This window comes from Branchiostoma lanceolatum, chromosome 9, assembly GCF_035083965.1.
Source record: "Branchiostoma lanceolatum isolate klBraLanc5 chromosome 9, klBraLanc5.hap2, whole genome shotgun sequence".
Taxonomy (NCBI): domain Eukaryota; kingdom Metazoa; phylum Chordata; class Leptocardii; order Amphioxiformes; family Branchiostomatidae; genus Branchiostoma; species Branchiostoma lanceolatum.
The window spans coordinates 15666459-15689695 of NC_089730.1; the positions used below are offsets into that span (position 1 = coordinate 15666459).

At 40.1% G+C, this 23237-nt stretch overlaps 1 protein-coding gene across 4 annotated transcripts in view; it reads left to right on the forward strand.

Moving 5' to 3' along the window:
• The window catches only part of LOC136442494 (leucine-rich repeat-containing protein 4-like), a 145115-nt gene that overhangs the window by 95130 nt on the left and 26748 nt on the right, over positions 1 to 23237 (forward strand). For 2 of the 4 annotated variants that reach the window (XM_066439381.1, XM_066439383.1), the window contains 2 exons: positions 19194 to 19252; positions 21762 to 21808. The gene's annotated coding sequence lies outside the window, so the exon portion shown is untranslated. The remainder of the gene's footprint in view (positions 1 to 19193; positions 19253 to 21761; positions 21809 to 23237) is intronic. The other 2 variants (XM_066439382.1, XM_066439384.1) reach the window with 1 other exon arrangement.

The following is a 23237-nucleotide window of genomic DNA, read 5'->3' on the forward strand; positions in this document are numbered from 1 at the left end:
ACCTGTCAGGCTACCATACTTTAACGAACCTAGACGCTTGAACTTTGAAAAAAATCTAAACAAGAGTGATTACAAAATACAACACGTACGTGTATTCCACATCACCCGAAGTATCAGGCGAACTGCAGGTTAGTTCGCCCGAAGGCCGGTAGGGCGATCCGACCCGCGGGAGGGCTGGGAGTGAGAGTGATGAGGAATACACAGTGTTGTATTTTATTTACATCATGCCCACCCGAGAAAACACACATTTTCATGCAAAATTGAGAAAATTTGGCGTCTTCAATTCTACAAACTCTTGTAATGAAATTAATTTCAACGTTTGAATCCGGTCTTCAATTTTTTGACAGCGGCGCACGCGAAGTGCGTTCTAATTATTCTATTGAAGCCCGTGTGATACAAGTAGAAGCCCGTATGAGTACCCAAACATATCACCCGGTTCGGGACACCCGTATCGAATCATTGCCTAGGTATGACATAAATTGATTTACACAGTCACCAATCTTAATTCAAGTAGCTCGAAAAGTGATAGATTTATAAGGTAGCAAAACATTTTGAGGATTATTTACAGTGCCAGACAGTACAAGTTTGTCCACCATATCTCACTAGTAGGATTTCGCTGCAAACCGTACTCAGCCATCTTCGCCCACTGATGCAGTTGAATTGTGGCAATGGCTTTGGAAAGGATCAGTTAACCCCTGCCTCTGGCTGTGGATAGCGATACGTGATCTCATGATGCAGAACTAGTACATATGTGCAGCAGAATACCGACTTCTGCGGCAAAGAGACATATAGGTGTTGTACACGTAATCGTTTGATATATGGAGAGCCTCAAGCTGCTCTGCTGTTGATATACTACTTCGCATCAAACTGAAGAAACGTAATACCTATCTGCAAATTTGATTTCCTTCAATCGCCTAACGGCACTGAACCTTAATCCGACGCAATCTTAATCCGACACTTTTTAGTTCTCCCCTGTAAGTTAAAACCTGGCGCTGATATGCAAAGTCTTTTGATTGCTTCTAAAATACAGTAAGGTAGGCAACATAAAAATGTGCAATGGTAAGGTCCTGAAGAGAACATGTTCTGGTGGGAAGGTCAGGAAAATTTGACACGTTTTTATCACGTAGGGCATGTCATGGGAGGGAGATCAGTCATAACATTTTTAGGATGATGGTTGATGACTAGTTCACGGCAGTCGACAATTGTGTCGACAGTGACATGGTGTGTCTATTTTACCTCAGTGTAACTGGCTTTTGGTTGACGGATAGATTGACAAACAGCTTTAATTGTATAGAGCAATATCAAGGATAAACAAATTCACTATTGTTTTGTGTCGGATTAAGGTTCTATTTGGAACATAATTCCCAAGGGACTTCATTATGAGTGATGCTATTTTCAAGCCTTGTTTTCCAGCCACAGCCCAATAATCAGGATACTTTTATATGTGCAGTAATGACTGGGGAAGCGCTTCACATAATGCACCCAACAGTTACTGAAATACTCACAAGGTCGCTTGTTGATTTATGATTCTGGGCTGCATTTTCTCAAAAGTGTTGGATTAAGGTTCAGTGCTGTTATCATCAAAATGTTGCTTTGAGCATGACAGGTAAAACAAAAGCCCGCCCCAGTGAAAGAAAATGATAAACCTTTATATTTTTGATCTAGTGGTATGGTTGACCTTATCCATTTCTAGATCTACAAGAGCCGGGTGAAATATGATCGGGGTGTTGGAGACCACGCCGGGCTCTTTTCTTACGATGAAACTTTTTGCGCCATTCGCATGGCAAATAGACAGGGCAGAGCTTGATTGAATTTATTAAGCCCGTGGCCTGACAGCCTTGCTTTCAGGAAAAGTGATAATGTTTTTAACAAGACAGCTTTTTCCATAGCACTCTTCTCTGGAGGAAAGCCTGGGCAGTCTTCAAAATGGACCTAAGTGCAGAGGAAGGTTGAACAAGGGAATTCGACCCGACTTTGATAGGGAATGCAGGCTATATACGGACGCGACATCAAAACGTGAATAACAATTTCCTTCGAATAAAGCTTACGGTTGCTGGCCATAGTTGTCTTAAGGGGATGACCCCATGCAGATATGCGGCAAAAGGCAGCAACTTATAGTGTCTCTCCGTTTTGATATCAGAAGATAAATGGGCTAAAATTCTGAGTGCAATGATTGCATTTTTCTGCGTTGCTTTGCATAAAGCTCATCCTTTTTTTCAGAACACTCAACTGTTTAATCTAGGAAGAAAAAACATGTACTTTGATTGCACCAGATGACATTGGGAAAGGATATACACTTTTTTCAATTAATAGCTTGTTGAAGAGAGTTATCTCCAATCAACAGTAGGGCCGTTGGGCCAACTTTAGAGCTAGAGAGGCCCATTCCTTCATCTGTAAACCTGTGTATCATGTTTATCATTCCTCAAGGATAGGGGAAGGATTTTCCTCCTCTGAATATATCTTGATTTAAGTCTGTTCTGATCCACCGGTATGTGAGCCATGCCATCTATTAGGTGCTGAAGCTTGATACCCAGGGACAATTTGTTAAAATTACAGTTCTACTGCTGAGTAAGCAGGGTCGATTGTCTGACTGGCCGAGAGACAAGTACCCTGTTGAAGTTGTACACGACCAATGGCCCCAGTGTTTTCAGATTCTTAATTAATGCATGGGGCCAGCGTTCTTCACAATACGCCAACGCGTTTGAAGTAAATGTTTTGAAGCAAAAGAAGATTTCAAGATATGTATGATGTTCAATACCATTTAAATTGGTATTGCTATCAATTAAACCTGGCCATTGTAGGGATTTTTGTAAACCTTTTACCTCCTATTTCCACCATGGTACCAGAGGCCACGACCGCTGAGCTATCAAAAATTTGACGGATTATTTGATGAATTCCATATGTAAAGAACTTTTCATATTCTGCATGCCTTGGTGTCTTTTAAATCAAACCTGGCCGCTCATTAATCGCAGCCTTAATTTGTAGACAGGGCCTCAGATGCGTTCTTGGAAACCTTACAGATTCAAACCTTACAGATTCATTGTAAGTTTTGTACAATGAACGCAGTGGAAAATGAAATACATTTCATTTGCCAATGCCCTCTATATGAGGCCGAAAGAAACGATTTATACAAAACAGCTTCCGTTAATTCTCCTAGCTTTTACCATTTGAATAGCTTACAAAAATCCATATCAATACTAAAATCAACAAACCCACTTACGATGAAAAACGCTAATTAGTTGGCGTTTCTGTAGGCCAAAGGCGGTGTATTCTGGACGAGATTGAGCCTTTGCAGATAAAAAATTGCCATTTTTAAAAAATGACCGTTTCCATGGCAACCGGTGACCACCAGTTATCCCAAAACTTACCCATTTTCTACAATTGGACCAAGGCCTTACCACCACCCAAAATTAAAAAAAAGAACGACATTTTGTCCTTTGCTACCAGGTATTTCACAGACAGACCCTCTTAAAATCACCCATGATGCATTGCGATATTTGATAACATAGCCGTCGGGTGTAATTCTTAAAACCCTTATAACTCCTGATACTTTTGACGGATTTTGTTGATTCAAAGCCCAAAATGCAGAAAATGATATGGCCTATCAACATCATGTATTACACAAGACCCCATAGGTAGCCCAAATAAATGCCTGATTTTGAAATGTAAACAATACATATTTTTCACACAAAATTACCCCCAAAATGGACTTCAAAGACTCATAGCTTCTTATAGAGTTGAAATATCAACCAAAAACATACTATTTCGTGATTCCTGTGGTATCTTTTGCCTGTAAACCGATTTTCACCGAAAATTATTGATGTTTGATACTTTGTCCCAGTCCTCTGAATTAAGTCCCCATAATCGAGGTCCATTTTGATGACGTCACCATATCACGTGATAATTCCTAAAAAGCTGGACATTTGACATTGTTATCATGCATAATGATAAAGTAGAGGAATCAACCTTTTCAAAAAAGTTAGTCACCCTTTGTCCCTCTATTTGGTACCAAGTGGCTATTTTGAGGGACCTGGCCCATGGACTATATATCAAGTATTACATCGAAGCTGAAGTTTTGAAAGATTATGGGGCCACTGCACGTTGTGTTGTACGTTTATACTAGGCAGAATTCAGTTAGGTTTTATTTCCAAACTGTGGCAAATTGAGCTCATCCGTGCTACAAAAGGTGAGCAAACTGTGCGCCATTACGGTTTTATAGGACGAAAGTCTATCAACTTTTATTTCCATTCTTTTAAAATTTACAGATAGGCGTTTATGCTTATGCACAGTTGCAGCTTATGTAGCAAGACTACAAAGTTTTATGTTCAACTTGATATACTTTTAGAGAGAAGTGATTAGTTCATGCATGGAAGCACAGCCATGCTATTGGACTGTAAGGCTGTAAGGCAGTCTATGACAGCAGCTATAGCTAGACGCGGCAACTTAATCAAATCTTCATCTTCAGGAACAATCCAGGAATTGAATGTGCGTAGCATTCTGTAGTACCGATCAATAGTATCTATAGCACAACGACTGCAAGCATACTATACATTAAAATATGGGTAAGTTTTCCCTCTTTTGCATCTTCATTGTCGGGTAGCCTGACGGTCCTGCCAATGTGAAAATGTGAACGCGCACAGAAGCACTTCGAAAGTAGGGTACACTCATGTTATTTCATGTGCATTAGCACGCATCGGGATGTATATGTTGTTTCCAACATATCAGAATCTTCAAACGGTACCATGCATGTCCGTCAATATCGAAACTTGGTCAAGACTCGGCTCATATCCATAGACCGTCTTCGATAGTCCTGTTTTTTTAAACTATTGCTATCGTATCTTAGTTGGTTACTCATGCAATCTATTTTGTGGTGCATGTCGGTGCATACAGGTTTAGTACACAAAATCGTCTGCTTCTAGTATATACTACACAGAAATTATATGATTACGAGTTTTTTTACAGCATTACCGGCTGCAGGCAGCACATATTCATCTATGACCTTTAGCGGGTACCGGGTATCTCACTGAAGCTGCGGCACGTTGGCAACCTCGATGTGGCCGGGCGATATTACACGGCGTTCAACGAATCTTTTTTACGCTTTTTGTGTTTTATTATCTTTTTAGTTAAACTTGAACGTGTTGCATGCTATTCCCGCTGTAAAGTTAAGGGTAGCACAAATCCAATTTAGGACGCAGTGAGAGCGACAAAGTGCCGCAGTCCAGTGAGGTACCCGCTTTAGTAATCGCTGAATGGCTACCAACGTCCCTTTAGTAGAATACTTTGGGTTTAATAATTAAGCATCTTGACGTTAGATGCTTTCTCCGCTACCTTGAACTACATTATGGACATATAACAAATACATTGCCACTCAAGGACCGATAACTATAAGATTGCTGAGAGTGGTTATGATATACATCAAACCCAAATGTTAAGGTGAAGGGTGCGGGATTACCTTGACAATGTATGGCCTTTAGGGGAATCTTCGCGAAAGGGTGCAAATTGATTATCTAGGTCCAAGTTAACTTCAAAGGAGGGGATGTTCAAAAAGGTCTCAAACAAAAACAATGCCGACCATATGATTGACGTATCTTCTATCTAAATGGACGGACTGGTTTGAAGGTATCGCTTTAGTTGAGATTGATGTTGACATTTTGTCGATGGAAAGGGCCACTGAAGGTGGATGAAATAAATCAAGCTGTCTTCGAATCTTCATCTGCATCGATCTACTAAAGCAAAAACTTGGGGAAAAAATAGGCACGACGTGAAGGGTATTGCTTTAAGTGTTTATTTCTGTCTAAACAGGAAACAACACAAGGGCAAATCTGGAGGTATCAAGTGTAAGGAGGGGCAATGTGATTTTTTTTACTGAAACAATTCTTTCATTTTTAGTTTGGACGCCTATGACTTAATGAGAAATGTGTATTGAATATGCCAGTATCAATCCTTGATTCAATTCGTTAAAGTACTTTACTCTCGGGCACTATAGAAATACCATTAATCTCTGTCATATACATAGGAAGCCTATGTTAAGCACCTGGTAGGCATATAGAGCACACTTTGCAACAAATCATCATACTACAACACATTCACTATATGACCATAAAACAATATACATCGTGCAATGTTCTTTGCATGTTGCTTTGCCATTGTCATTTTCATCATCTCATCTATCTTTTAGTCTATTTGTCCGTCAGGGCACCACAGAAGATCTGGCATTAAGGTTTTTTTTCTACCCTTTTTGGTTTTCTGTTCATCGTCGACGTCAGTTGTTATATTTTCCGTTACCTACGTATACCCCCTGGCCTCCTTCTTCCTTCTTGGACGGTTCTTTGCATGATAGTTTTGGCTAGTCCCGATTGTGGGTAACCTGTGGTCGTACCGCCTCAGTTGTCTTTTCTTGAATGTAGTTTGGAAGTCTTCATATGGACCGATGTATTGTATGAATGTATGGCGTACTTCATTATTTGATATGTGATTAAAAAAAAATCCTGTGGTCTGTATTATTTCCTCAAATTCACCCGTCAGAATGCAGGACTCACAAATCGACCCAAATATAAAGTCAAGGGAACCACAAATCCAGTTTAGGACGCAGCGACGCAGCCAGCGTGCCGCGGGTCCAGTGATGAGAGGGGGTTTTACCAGATTGGCCTTAGCCAGTCAGTGTCACTGTTATCTATGCTATCCTCGAGATCATCCTTGGTTGTAATACTTAATCTGTAACTACCGACCCTAGTAATTTGACTGGGTTGCCGGGTTCAAGTTTCGTTCATTTGACTTTTATGCCCGTGGTGAAGCCATTGATGTAGTATGTCCTTCATTTTTTTTCTGCGCTTCATATATTTCCATTCCATTGCTATCGATGTTTTATCAAGGCAGTCCACTAAGTTGATCTTTCTCTTCTTTTCCAGCAACAACATCACTATCGTCGGCTAAGTGTAGATTTGTGATTGTCCACCCTTTAATGCTGATTGTTCCTTCGTGATTTTCTAGGACATCCGTCATTTATTTTTTCTAGGTACAGTATATGTTGAACAGTATGCAGTCGAGCGAACGGCCTTGCCGTACGCCTATGGATGTTCACTGTGCGAAAAGTGGGATTACCAACTGGTGGTAAATTGGTGGTAAATGTCTGGTAAGTCTGGTAATGTTTTCTTTTTTTGCAAACATTACCACATTAACAGACCATTGGTAAATCCCACCTTTTTTCGTGCAGTGTGTTCCAAACAAATCAGTATGTCAGTCTGCAATCAAGCTATTGGTTGCTACTCTAGTTGTTTGTCAGGCTTCAGCAGATCGATAGTAGATAGCTACAATCGCAGACAGAGAAAAATCTGTTATGGAATTCTGGGAGAGCCCAAATTGTACAAGTAGTGCCACTTGATTGTGCAGTAGACTTGGAGTAGCATGCCCACCACGTTTACTCACTTTCATAGCCACTTATTAATGACTGAATGTACGTGTACACATGTGATTCAGTTCCACAGATGAGATCACAAATAAATCAGAAAAACAAAGTTTCCAATTATGTGTATTGCGCTTCTAAAAGTGTCATTGCAGTGCGATTTAATGTCCTTTTATTGGGCTTGTTCAACTCACGACTGGGGTAAAATTGAGCAGACACGTTAAGGCAATTTCTCTTTCCGACCCCATTGTTCTTGAGTATCTTACGAGCTTATCTCCAGCATGAGTTTCAGAAATCCCTCAACAGTGATTGACAACCGCTTACACACTATTAAGTTACTTGGTCGTTACTTGGGGACGCAATCGCTTTTATACAGTTTGCAGACGTAAATCTCGTCTTAACTGCTATCACGCGCATGTAGCTCAGCAAGTAACCGTCCCATGAAGAAAGAAGTATGTACTTTGGGAGCAATAAGTCGACGGAACTAACAGAAAAGAAAATCCTCCGAACTTTGAAAAGCCCTTTATGTCTTAACTGATTTAAACAAACTCTAGTGTACTTAGCAATAGTCTTATAGTGGGCATAACATTCGTCAGTTCTGTAAGACGCCATGGACGTGTGCAGCTTAGGGAGTAATAGTGCAGTTGATGAAAGAATTCATGGCCAAATGATCTTCCACCACCGTGTGGTGGTACGACTGGTAATTCATCACAACACACCGGCATCGCCGAGGCTAATTTCCGTCTCGCAAACTAAAAGTCGTCACCTTTTGAGACGATCGACGCCTTTTTACGTGTATTAGCACGCTCTACACAATGATGTTTCGTGGCGTAGTTGATTAGGGTTTAGGGTTTTTGACTTGGGTTCAAACCCGAGGTAGTGCCCTTTTCTCTTAGATATTTTTTAAAATATTTATCACTATTGGGAGTGATCAAACTTAATCTGTGGGCATGCCCATTAAAGGTAAAATCACATGCGTACACGTCAATAGTAAGACCAAACCTAGAATAAGCCGTAATAGTATGGGATCCATATACTAAGAAAGACAAAGACAAATAAGAAAGGGTACAGAACCAAGCACCCAGATTCTGCACGAACAACTAAGACAGGGGTGCTAGTGTCGCCGAAATGAAAAACAGATCTGCAATGGGTGTCGCTCGAAGAGAGAAGGAAAATGTCCAGACTACGCATGATGTACAAAATGACTAATATACTGGTGGTATCTACCGAAATGCAGTATGTTTTAAGCTTCCCTTTGCTTTAGCGATCTTTATCAATTTTTTTGTATTGGCATATATAAAGTGCAGAAAAGACTCAGATACCGCCAAAAAAACAAAAAACAAAAAAAAATCATAGGGTATGACTTAACAAGATGGCGGCGAGCCAGTAACGTCAAGTATTGTTTTTTTCTTTTTCTTGCCACAAGGGCAATACATAGATTATCTTATGCCGAAATAAAGCAACCTGTATTGTTTACTCATTAAATCATACTGTATTTCGGTAGACGTCATCCATCTTCGCGTATTTAAGTGATGTATTTCGTGTATTTCGGTAAATACTCGAGCCCCACACGCGCAACGCCGAGGATCAGCACAGAAGTAACACAACCTCTAACTAAACTTTGTTTAATTTATTAAATCCCTTAGTAGGTAATGGGTATCGAGATGGTGTATCGACCGTTGTATCTGATCGTTTACTCCGGAAATTGGCATCTATGAACAATCAACTGCAAATGTACTTTGCCAGAAGGAAATACAATAATCTCACAATCAACATGATTAAATTTATAGACTCAATACCTTTAAACATGCAAATCCTAAACGGTAAATATGATTAATCCATCGTGCACTTGTCTTATCTGGTCTTAAGCTGATAAGTATAGAACTCTAACTAAAGTTGTGTCATGTCAAAATGTATATATATGTAGGTCTTATGTGGATAGGTCTTTATATGTTACGAAAATGTATTTCATCAAATATGCCTCATTGTAGTAAATGTTATTGAACGCGAAAATTATTTTCCCAGAGTTAAAAAACTTTATGGGTGCAATACGTTTTTTCTGTTAGTTGATGAGGTAATATTCAACTCTCAAATCGTTGGATCAAAATGAAATAATATGTAACACTGTGAAGTGCCGCTTAAGCTATGTTTAATGCTTAGATGACTTACTCTCCGCGTTACCTAAACCGTAGATTTCGACGTGCAGCTAAGTGCACCACTGAGACGTAAACGGTCTCCTGTGAATTAATGAAGTGCGTTAAATCTATGGAGGCAAGCCACCAGACTGATGAGCTTCAGTTAAACCGTTAGTCAAAGGGGATTGAAGAAAATGCAAGACTAGTGCAACTCAATTGACTCTAGATCTTGTCGTATTCATTAAGCAAGAATATGCTAGAAAAAGGGATATCCTTTACTGATAAACAACGCTTAGAAAAGTTAAAGCAAATACCTCCACCGATGAATGTTACCGATGCGTACTGATAAACAACGCTTAGAAAAGTTAAAGCAAATACCTCCACCGATGAATGTTACCGATGCGTACCGTAACTCTAGGAGTATAATGATCAGGACCGTCAATGACTGGGTTGAATTATTACTCTAGTGTTAGGATTTCAGGTAAATCACATGATTTCCCAAGTCGATAAGAGTCCGATTCTGCCCAGGGATGTGACTACTGAATGAAATTATTCATTATCATTATTACTTTTCATCTGAAGTACAGCCAGTAGGTACCCATCCAAGTAATGAGTCTGTTGAATTTTACCCCATGTTATGCCCCTTCCAGAAAATGTTTGCAGCTCCAACAAGGATACCCATCACCTAATTCGAACCGTGGACTCACACTTAACAACTAATTGAAAGCAGGAATTTAACTGTTAGGGTGATACCAGTTGAGCTACACAGACATTCTTCACAATGACTGATTCTCTAAGACGTGGAGAGCTCATGGAAACGAAGAACTGAAAATCATCTTTTCATGAAGCTTACTTTCCTCCACGCTATGCCGCTGTTAGATGGATTGCTATAATTGTATAATCTAATATACTGTACTGTTGCACTCCTACGAACCTCCCCCGGGGAAACCTATGGGATGTTGACGTGATTTTCTTGTCACAAGTGTCAGACCTATGAACGTATTCATATTTGATCGGGAATTCCAGTTCATGTGAACTATGGGGCTAGAAGTAATGAGTTGTACTACAAAAGGCCTGACCTTAAGCAGTATTTTTGCGCCCAGAAACCACCCAATTTGTCAAAAATTACCCGGGGCGAAATCAGTTTAAGAGACACTAGAAACAAAGACCTTCTGGCCACCATAAGAACAAGGACAAAAAGATACCAGAACAGTCCAATACCATTCATGACGACCCTGCTAAACGAACAGACTCAGTAACAGAACTCAGACATATTGATTGCTATGATCGCCAGCTGTAGAATTTAAGAATGTTACTTAGTATATATACATGATAATCATGTTTGTATTTTATAAATCCCGACGTATCCGTCTTTAACCTACCTGTTCTAAGGTAGTGTTTACCTGCGATTTTATAATGTATTAATGTTGAATAGGAGTGATGTTATTATTGTTACCGTTTTGCCTAATGGCACCAGTTTTTTTATGTAACACAATGTAAAATGTACGCAATTCAGCCTATGGCTGCGAAGTACTTTCCGACATCCGATCAAAATGATCAAATAAAAACCATTCATTCATTCAAAATAATAATTTTTCTATGTACAGATGGGTATTATCGGGTGTTGGGTGGCGCCAATGGTGACACCGTGCCTCCAAGCCACCGCTTGTGAGACAGAAGGTGCAAAAATAGGTCATATAAAATAGACTCTCGAAATTCTCTCGTTTAGGGAAAAAACGAAATCTCGCCTGTGTCTGTGGGAAAAAAAATGCAGTTAACAATGTATACATGATTTAAACTCAAATTTCCCACTCCAGCACTTTCCAATAGACGATTGGAATGTTGACAAAGTTGATTTCCACAAATGTTATATCCTTTTTACTTCGGAGACGTGCAAGTTGTACAACCTTTGGCTTTGCATGTATACATAAATCCTGCGAATAAAGGTACTGACTATTGTTTTTCATTTTTGTAATTTGTGCATGTTTGAATCTAGTTCCTTCTGTACAATAAGTGTACAGAATATTCTATCAATTAATGTCTGATGACGACATCCCTGCACCTCAAAGACACTTTTGAATACATTTGTCTGACTAGACACGTACATAACTCCATAATCACGTTACTTGGCAGACATTTGTGGCATCCATGTCGATCACTATGTCGAGTGTCATGATTGCTATGAACAGCCTGTCGCGAACAATCGTTAAAGGCCGACACATGGGTGCCACACGATATGCCTGTGTGGCCTATAAGTCAGGGGGTTACCATATAACTGTGCCAAAACAACTGGATTGGGGGTTTCACTGTGTGTAACACTCGATCAAACACGCCCTTAGGTTCACAGTGCCGTAACCATTAAGTCTGATCTATTTATATGACTTTGATACACAAAATAGAATCCGTATGAATTGCAATGTATTTACTTGTTTTGAGGTCGAACCAGCCAAAATATCCTAAAACCATACATATCTCATGGAAAGATTTGACAGCTAAAAAGTGAATGTGGTCAGCGGAATCAACATTTATCATATTTTAAATCTTTTGTTAGTCAACATCACCCATGAATGATGATCATGGCAAGATAATATTTACAGTCGTTGTCTTTCGTTTAGCCGACCAAATCTTATCATAGGCGCTAGGCAATAGGAATATCAAACTATGAAGATACATTCTTGAATGCTGTGGACTAGGAATGGTTTCAAAATCCAATGTTCAGCAGCAAAATTGAAACATTAACTTTGTTTTGCTAAGGATATTGTTGGTTTTTATATTTCTATTTCTTGACTGACATAAAAACTCGATGTTTAGCTGTTTGAAAAAAAAACTAGGGCCATTAGTTGTCCGTTCAAAATAAACTGTACACGGCAAAAAAATAAATACTGTAGTTATGATTATGGGGTTTCTCAGAAACTTTGATGCACTGCTGACGTCACACCTGCGTAAAAAGCACGTGTCCACAGCGTTTGCGTCAGGTATCTGATGTGGAGAAAAAACCCTGTAAGACCCCCATTCCACTTGGACGGCGCTCTCACCGCGCTCTCACGGCAACCTAAAATGGTCCAGAGCGCCGTGAGATCGCCGAACTCCTGGAAAACGTGCTCAAGTGGAATCTCTACGGCGACCCTTGCGCGCTCTCAGCGCGACCAAAATGTCTAATGTCAGCAACTTTTTAAAGATTTCACAGATCACTCAACGAATTCCAGAGATAAAGAACGAATTTTTGTTAGTTTTTTTGTGCTTTGTTGTCTTCTCAGTCATACCTGTACCTCTTGCATCATATTTTACTGATAAAATCAAGGGGAAAACAGATTCAATTTTAGTCGCTGCACGGTCGTTCAGTGTGTGTCTTAAGTAATATATGTATATTAAACTTGTTTTTTTCTGTGTTGTCTGTCATGGAAACTGTTTGCAATAAATATATTTCATCATTCTACGCTATAATAGAAACGTAAATCACAGACTTTTGAAACACATTTTGAATCACTGACAATAAAACTTGGAGGGAATTTAATTTGAATGGAAGCAAGTACTTGTAGTTATTCGTCAATTTGTATTACTCACGAGCAAAACTATGATTTGACCACAAAATTCCCAGAAATTCAAGATACACCACTTCAAGAATTAAATTTGTTTGAACTACAGTTAGGACCATTCAATCCTCATAGAGCGCTCGCTGCGATCCTTGAGCGCTCGCTGCGGCCCTTTGGTCCCACCTTGGGCGCGCTCACCGCGCTCGCTCCGCGCTCTCTCGGCGCTCTCTCGGCGCTCGTTTTTTGATCGCCATCCTCGGCGCTCTCACGGCAAAGGTTTTGAGCATGTCCAAAACCATCGCCGAGGTGACGGCGCGCATGGCGCTCTCGCCGCGCTGTCGGCGCTCTCACGGCGCTCTCGCCGCGCTGTCGGCGCTCTCAATGGCGCTGTCGGCGCTCTCACGGCGATCTGGCCAAAATGAGGTCGCCGTGAGAGCGCGGTGAGAGCGCCGTCCAAATGGAATGGGGGTATAAGTCAATACTTTGAGTTGGAGAACAGTTTATTTCTCATTATGTAATTCACCAACTCACATAAACTTTCATGCTAATATTAAGAAGAATTCAAAAAGGATGTTTGCATGGATGTTGTTTTCGATGGCAGGGTATCGAATTAATTTTAAATATGTTTTGCAGTGACTAAAGGCGCACTGAAGAAAGGAGGAGCTGCTCCTCCCCGTTTGTATATAGCGTGATAGCACATAACGCGCACTGTAACCCTGTGTGACGAATGCTGATTGCGATCAGCAGGTCAAATTAGAAATGTTTTATCTGCCAAAGGCATAATAATCTAGCGAAAATGTTTTGTCACCTCAATTACATCAGGAAATTTGTCTATTTCCTGTTTCGAATCACCTTCCACCCCAGCGACCTTTAAGTTAATTATGAGGTCAGCCACGGAAATAAATCGTTTGCCTCATCAAATTGCCGAAGACAACTCTATTTGTTTTACAGCCCTAACAGGTCGTTCTGGTAACGTTCTGTGCAAATATTATACTTAAGAGTGCCAGAAGCTCATTGAATGGTTCACTCGTGTTCTGCTCTTGTTGACCTTCTTGCGAAAAGCTGTCACTAATGTTTAATGGACTGCAGAGGCGTTGCTGGAAGCATATTAGTAAGTGAAATATACTCCAAGAACAATATGTTCAGAAGAACAAACTTTCCAGGATGAAAGATACAGGTCAGACAAAAAATGCTGTTTCCAGCTATGTCATTGTCCATAGATTGAAAATAGGCTACGGACTTTAAACCTTATTTTTGTCTGTCTGCACAGAATAAGATGAATCACTTCCTCCACTTTATATATGCGGTCAACGTTGATATATGGCTACCTATAAATGAGGGTATTCAGTGTTTGCAGCCAATACTTATCAGGGTGATAAATAAGGCAGCTTCTGTTCCTATCGGATAAGCAATGTGTCTTTGTCGGACATCGTAAAGGTGCTAAGTTATATAAATAACCAAAGATGACCTGAGGTGTGTGGTGGCTTTCCAGATATCAGTTAGATGAACAGTGGCGCTACACAACTTGCCTGAGGCCACCTACAAGTTAGACTAAGTCTACACTGCTTGCCCTCTATATTCATGTGTCCTTTGGTAGTTTTATCATGTTGGTGAATGACTGAATAACAAAGTTCTTTTCTTACAGCTAAGAAAATCATAACAGGCGACGTTTCGATGACCGTCTGTCATCTTCTTCAGCGTAATGATGACTTGGTCACTTTGCACTGCAGCTAGCTAGATGTCACTGCTAACAATGCGGTCCAAAACGTTAAGTATTGCCACATGTAGTTTTACCTGCAAGCTCATGATCTGTGGTGCCATATCAGGCATAAGGAAACCCTAAGGTGAGCAGCAGGCGACATAGAAGGAGATATTCATTTGGACAGCTTCTGTCACCCTTGACCTGAAAGAATTTGCTTCTCTCATGGACTTTCTGGGCGCGTTGAGAGCCAATTTCTATCGATTTACGGAAAGCCAACTGCCAAAAGAGTTGAATTTTTAAAACACTTAACGTCGCCTTCTTCCAAACAGATTTAGTTTATTTCACCAACGACCAACAAAATTAACGGCATGGAGGAGTGTTATGGTCATTTATCATTTAGGTCGTGTTTAATTTAAGGCGATGCTCTCTCTCTCAATGATGAATGTTGTGTTCGTTTTTGATTAATCAGATGTTAGAGTACGTGTCGGTGAAGCGTAAAAATTGGGTACTAGTATTTTGAGCGGAACTGTGTCATACTTTCTCGAAGAGCCGATGGGTGCTACACGTGATTAAAAAAAAAAAATGTACGTCTGGACCAATTTCTAGCTGCCGTTAATCTTTTGGGAACGTGCCAAGACTATTTGAAGCCAAATGTTATACTCAGAAGACATGTTTATTGCACCTTTCTAGATATTACCCATGTTTGAACACGTTCATCCATCACCATTCTAAATACACATTTGACAGGTAATATCGCTCAAAATGGTGTAGTCAATATGCTCGACAGTAGTCTGGACACAACTTCAAATCAAAAGTCGCCTACCTCACGTACTAAAATAGGGAGCCAGATTTATCTTCGCCTCAAAGAATCAGCCTCATCGTAATTCATTTGTTTCCCAACGTGACTGATACGGCCCTTGGTCTCATTGCTGTGTTGTATATTATGCTTTAGTATCATACCAAAGTTAGACCTCTATAAATTACGATCTACTTACGGGTTCTTATTGATTTCAAGCCAGGGAGAAGAGGTGCTGCCCCAACTTTTCTCATGTCACAAGTAACTTTTAGGAGGCTTTTAGGTAAAGTTACTTGGTGATCACTGGTTACGTATATGTGGTTCAGTGCATAATGTGGTCTCTTGCAATTGGCCTTGCATTGAGCAAGGACTCATTTACAAAATGTTTTGTACAATCTACTTAATTAGTTATCAGTTGATTTGATCTTAATATGATCATATCAAAGCAATGAGTAACCATTCTGTAGAATATGTTGCTTATTTTCCATGTAGTTACCTTCGCCGAGAAGGTTATGCAGAGGGTAGCGTTTGTTTGTGTGTTTGTGTGTAACGTACAGCATAACTCAAGAAGACTTAGATGGATTGACTTGATATTTGGTAGGTGGGTAGATCTTGATGAGACTAGGAAATGATTAGATTTTGGGTACCCTAGCGGCTTGTAACGGTACTGCAGCGGAACTTCCTGTTTTGATATCTCGTGTTCTGGACAAGCTATGGAAGTGATTTTGAGTGGTAGATAGCTCTTTGGACAGAGAGTAAGCGGTATAGGTTTTGGCCCCCTAGCGGCTTTTTTAATGTCTGATGACGACATCCCTGTACCTCAAAGACACTTTTGAATACATTTGTACAGGAGCAGGTTGAATACATTTGTACAGGAGCAGGTTTTGGTTCAGACTTTGAATGGGAATAACTCAATAAGGGCTCGATGGATGGTCATGAATTTTGGTAAGTAGATAGATTGAGTGATGACGTACATGATTAGATACTTATTATGCAAATCATCATCTAATTTGCATAATTAATGAGGAAAGTTTATACAGCCGCCAAATTCCATGGTAGGACTCTCAAACATGCGACATATGTATCTGAGGAAGAGAGAAATATTAACAGATATCAACTATGCAAATGAGTACCTCATTTGCATAATTAATGAGAAAATACTATAACTCAAGATGGGCTTGATGGATGGTCATGAATTTTGGTATGTACATAGCTGACGTGATACTCTGTATGATTGGACGATAATTATGCAAATCAGATTCTAATTTGCATAATTAATGAGAAAATTTAAAAAATCTGCTGTGTCCCATGATATGACTTTTCAAATATGTGACATTTGTAACTGAGGAAGAGAGGGATGTTGATAGATAGAAATATGCAATTGTAGGACTTATTTGCATAATTAATGAGTAACTACGTTATTTCCATACAGGTAAATGCTGGCAATTTCACAGTTGTGGCATTTGGAAGTTATGTGAAGGTGAACATAGTTGAATCAAATTATGCTGATAAGGACCTCATTTGCATAATTGATGATGTTAGCATAACCTTCTTTGTTAAGCTAATACTTTGGACAACGTTTGTTATTTGGGTGAAGACGATCAACTAGTATGATTTATAATTGATGAGAGACACTCCTAACACGTCAGTCATAAAGGTTAAAATCATTTGGCGAAGGTATGAGGTCGTGGAACTCTAGTTTCTTTATTAAATCATGTTGCACCAAATGTGTCATTGATATTAACATGACAGCAATGTCATAGCCTAGCCTTAAAACACCAAGACATCATTTAGACAAATTTCGCTTGAAGTGTACCGGTTTAGCAGCCTGCTTAGATAATGGGATCAGGCATCTTGTACCCAACAGGTAAAATGATTATTGCGAACATATTCATGATTACTGCACTTAAGCAGATCCATCAATTTGTAAATGACGGAATATCATTAAAGCAGGATCAAATCTGACATAATTCGGTATAACAAGCCCACCTACTAACTCACAAGAGAGGTCTGTATGCGGGCGCCAGTGCCAATCAAAAAGCAATCAGCCTCGTCGACCACTATGATACACCTGTTTGAATAGATACCTTCCTTTTGCTCAGGATTTACTTTAACGTTCAGGCATCTAGCAAGTCGCTTGGCTGATTTATGTATAGCAAGCGTGCGGAAGCGTAATGTGACTACTGACTAAATACATTTAGCTATATACAGTAATACAGACGGTCTCCGTATTCTGATGTAACTCCCTGCTTTGCATGATTTATGTACACCACATAGATTAGCATAACCCACGTAACAGCTATCTCTGTTTTCGCCTTTGAATGAGCATTGTTACCGTTCTTATTTTACATGTATATTGTCCAGCTACCAGAGCTAGCCCTTTATAATAGCCTCCGGCTAGATAGGCAGTCCTGACTGCATGCCATTTTAACAACATAATAAATCAAATTAAACGATAAACAAATGCTTACGTGAATCATGGCCATTACAAACTTGTGAAAATAATGATACAAAATTCAGTTTGTTCTTTATCAAGAGGAACTTTATCTATTAATTTTGTTCTACTTCCGATGGATCGATAACTTGACCTGATTACGAGGATCCTGTCCGGGATCGATGTCAATCAAAGTGGGCTCGCTGTGCATTCTTGACCTATTTTTGACTGATTGCAATGGAAGAAAGATCAGCTGCGCACAAGGGTTCATACAAACTTTTAGACCAATAACTTTCCTCAGAGAGCGGATCTCTCTGCGGTAATTCGTCTACGTGTTTTCCAGAGATAAGCCTTCACTTGTCATCTTACGCGTCGTCGTGTTGGCGCAATGGTTAGGATTATTGGCCCATAACCCAGAGGTCCTGGGTTCGAATCTACTGATATGGCACCGATATTGTGATCTTTCCTCGCTACACACAGCTGTAAGAATAGGTACCTGACGTCGGTTTGGGAGTAAAGGGCGATGGAAGGAGAGAATTGGGATCCGCCTTTCTTATACCGTCTCCTAAACACCGTGTAACAAGACGCTGCCCTTTTGCCTTAAAACCCTTTCCTCTTATTTTCTTGCCGTCATAGCATACATTTGTGCAATGCGTGTCACAAGTAATTAAGGAGTGTTTAGCCACTGTCAATGGAAATCGTCGGGTCTTTAGCCTAAATCGTTTTCATTAGTCCAGCAAACAGGACAAAATTGAATACCGCGATGCGGATGCAGTTCTGTCAATAACCAATGATTTCCTTCGTCAGTTCCATGACACTCGTACAGGTTATATGGACGTCTTTAGAATCTCGAGCTCGATGGTTTACGGTACGGAGAAATGGTTCCATACAATTGTGTTGTGTTGGAGTAGCTGTTAGAGTATTTGGTCCATAACCCAGATGTCCTTAGTTCGAATCCCCTAACAGATAACCGATTCTGTGCCCCTGACGACTTCTCTCACTCAACCAAGGTGTACCTGACTTCGATTGGGAAAATAAAAGGTGATGGAAGGAAAGGGTTGGGCTCCGCCTTCCAATGCCCTTCCCAAGACACAGTGGATAACCTTAACATTTTCCCTTTGACTTATGTGGCTAGCAATATCATGACATTTCACTTTTTTAAAACCTCTGTGTTTGTCTATTCTGTTGCAGTTCGACAGACGCATATTGTTGGTGATCCCAGCATCTTAGATGAACCGTCGGTGTTGTTGGTGAGTACGAGGATATCTGCTTTGTGTCAAAAGTGCATGCAGGGTATGAGTTCAGCAAATGACAGGGATTTTTGTTACTGAGATGAAGAACCGCAGGAGAGATTTTCAGGCAGGACTTAACAAGCTTTGTAAAGCAATCGTTGTGATGTTCTGGCATGTCGTGATGATTGATGGTTTGGCTTTGGAAGGTTGAATGATGAAAGAGATATTGTTTATGCTCCATGTGGAACGAAAATCTATTCTAAAACTTTGCACAAAAATACAAAGAGACGACAGCTTAAGCTAACATTTCATAGTCCATGAAAGGACTTAGGCAAGGATGACCAAGCTCTCTTTACACTAGATAAATCACAAGATGCTCTATCTCATCATTGTCAGTGGTTTATCAACTTGGTGGTAATTGGCCAAAAAGTAAAGGAGGTACAGATTTTCAGACATGTAGGTTCTGGATACGGTTGGGTGAGCTAGACTATATTGATATTCTTTGTCATTCAATGTGATAAATGTGAATGCGATGCTGGTAGCGCAGCATTCATTTTATTGACATATATTGGTAATACGCGTATGAAATATATCTCCAAGAAGTGTAATCATTCACATACAGTAATATCTTTTCGAAACAATTTTTCAAAGATGGCCAATCCTACACTTATGTAATGTATTCTACCAAAAGCTAAATATGATTCTGTCTGTAGTGCAATGCAAAGCGGAAACACCGTGAAACACCGTAAATTTTATGGCTTAAAACACGTCTCCCATGTGTATAACGGCTGTTAGATGGTTTTCCCATTCGTATTCCTATTTGGAACCTTGCCAGCCGGTGTTAAATCCCTCCATTTGGTGCTAAGACCCACCACAAAAGAACACTTTGTAACTATTAACAGAGGAATTCTCGCTTCGAACATCGATATTCTGGTAAAGATTTCAACGATTTATAGTCACTGTGCGAAAGGTCAAGTAGGTGATTGTATATGTCGTGCTAGGAGGTGTGTGGTCTTCTCTTAAGCGGCACACATCCAAAAAATGCCATTAAAACCAATCAGTCGCAGATAAATATAAACTTTTTGATATGCATATATAGGGCTATTACTGGAACAAAAATATACAAAGATATTGTTAAAGCTAGCATGCATCAAATTTATGCCGTAATATTCTATGTATAACGATACAAAACTGAAAAAAAATCCAATTTTGCTATTGACCGTAATGAAGGCAATTGAGCAAAGTTGTAGATTGGAAGTAGTCGATGTTATATCATCCTACTCGGTCCATTGACTGCTCTATGTGCTGCGATAATTACTAAAGAGGTGCGTCCACGAGTGCAAGAACAAATGCGTTTCATACAAGGGAGTGAATGAGACCATACCAACATCGTCATTACAAAGAGTGCATATAGCCAGTTCCAGCATGCATGCATGGGCAGCCCACTACTTCAACACCTCGCCCTTCGAACATGCTACGGAATTACTACCATTATCAGAAGCTCGCCTTAGATTACAGCTCCCTGACAAAGCCATGTTAGACATGTAATTCAAGTCCATGTTTAGAAGCTCATTTGCAAACCGTGCGTCCGTGTTATGCCCCATCCAGCAATTACCTGGGCGTGGCTCGCTTCGTAGTAAGCCTTTACTGGAGATAACTATGGAGCCGACTGGTGCTAAGATGACTATTGGAATGGTTTTCCGTTACAGAATTTCTTTTCAATCGAAAAGATATAATACTTTCCTTGTATTTAGGTCGTATGAAGATATTTGGGCATTGCAATTGATTCTTGAAAATTTATCTCTTGTATGGCATCGTTCCCTGTATTTTGAATAAGCCACACTCTACATTCTACCTTGTCTAAGATAAAGGTAGGAAGTCTGCCTGATAGGTTAGCAAGGTTTAGATCTTGACCTACTCGTGAAAGTTCCTGAATGTACATCGATTGGGTTGGAACGATGTATGCACGAGGTGGCGTGTATATGTAGTCAATCTCTTTACTCAAAATGAGCACAGTTGACCTCAATCATCATTAGCGTCGGCATAATGGAATATTACAGGCACATGGATTACTCTCTAGTACAGGGGAGACTTGTTGAAGCTGTAAATCTAACGTGTGAGGAATCCATTTTCAGGATTTATCTAAACGTGAGTCTAATACTTGGCTGGATATTACCACGATAGCAGGTAAAATACCTTTGGCCCCCTTTTCACTAGGCAGCGAACGCGCTGCGACCAAAATTGGATTTGTCTAACCCTTGATTTCACAATGGGAATATCATACAAAATGAAAAAGTATGACTGAAAAGACAGTGAAACACACAAAGCGTAAAAAAATCGTTTTTATCAATGACATTCGTATTAAATTTTAGGCCGCAGTGAGGTCCCCGCTCTAGTGGAAAGGGGGATGTAACTCTCGCAGAACGACTGGCATATTCTGGGAATTTGAAGTCAATAGTGCGATAACAGCGCATGCATGCCTAAAGCATAAACCCAGGTATATTTACGTACATCCTATTCTTCACAGGCACCGCTCATGACGTGATCTGATATGATTGCTGATGAGTGATTTTGGTAGGTGTCCTCCCTTCTCCTTCCTCGGATAAAATGGCTAACAAAATGAAAAATTTAAATGAGACAAAACTGACTAGTTTATGCATGGCTGCCATGAGATAGAATGTCGACAGGCTATGACAAAGCTAGATTCAGATGTAGGCTTTGTAGATCGATGTTTTGGTACTTTAAATGGAAAGAGCGATATGGATACATGTGCTAGCATACCTGCCTCCGATAATGTACATGTAGTCTCTCAGGGACCTCAAAATAAAGGTTCTTTCCCATTGGTGTTGGAAAGTGCTAGAGTAATCAGCATCGCCAGATTTGTTTAAGTTCTCCCCTCCAGTACTTGTTTTAGAGTTATGGGGAATTACATACTCACGCTGGACATCGGGGCACTTAGGTTATAGCTTTGTCGCACCTTTATCAGAATGAGCCTGTTGGAGACATATTTGACACTGATAGATCCAAACAGCCAAAGACTCATTCCCAGATCCCAAATAATGCTAACCTGTTCCCCGAAGACATGGCGACCTATTTCCTTTCACATACACGTTAATATTTGAGTTGAAAACACACTCTAGTTTTGAATTGGATGCCAAATCTTTTGTGGAGCCCCCGCGGTCAGATAGGCTAAGGAATAGAAGAAGAAGACAAACTCTAGTGACCTTTGGATACGTCTGAAGCATCTACATCCTCGACATTCCCTGTGATTATTGTGATTATGGCAAATAGCTCTCATAATGTTTTGTCAGCTGCAAATCGTCACTCCTAGATCCTCGATGTATGCAAATGTTTGATACAAAAAGGAGAAAATCTCCTTAAGCTGTTCTGTCAGTAATTCTGCTGAAGACTTTGAATAAAAGGTCGAAACCGGTAAATCGTTGTGTTTCAGCCGTCATCCTTCTGACGCCCGATCGACGCTGTGATGCTGCAACTGGCAAAGTGAAGCATGTGGGTGGTTACTTGTCACCGATTAGGTTTTTGTTTTAAAGAAACCTATCATAAGCGACATTACCCAGTCTCGGGTCCCTTGTCCACAGGCCAAACGTTCCAAACATATAACCTTCGTCTCTGCAAAAGTGATGAGATACCTGCGACTTCCTTTCTGGAAAGGCATAGATGTTTAGCAGTTCAAGAGCTTGGGAACCATTATGGGGTTTGCATGCAGAATAGTTTTTTTGTACTTGGCGCTGGCCACGCAACAGTACGAAGTGGTGATTTATGTGGAATGCCCTTTTCTTCGCCCATGAAACGGGATAACCTGTCCAAAGCATTTGGGCAGATAGTCAGGCATCTCATTGAAAGGTTATCATTCATATCTTTGAACGTGAGAGAGCAGGAAATGTAAATATTTCGTTGAAAAACAAAGATACTCTTTTTAGAACGAATTTGCACGCATAAAGTTTGCATACAGATGAATTTTCCTTTAATAACAATAGTATCC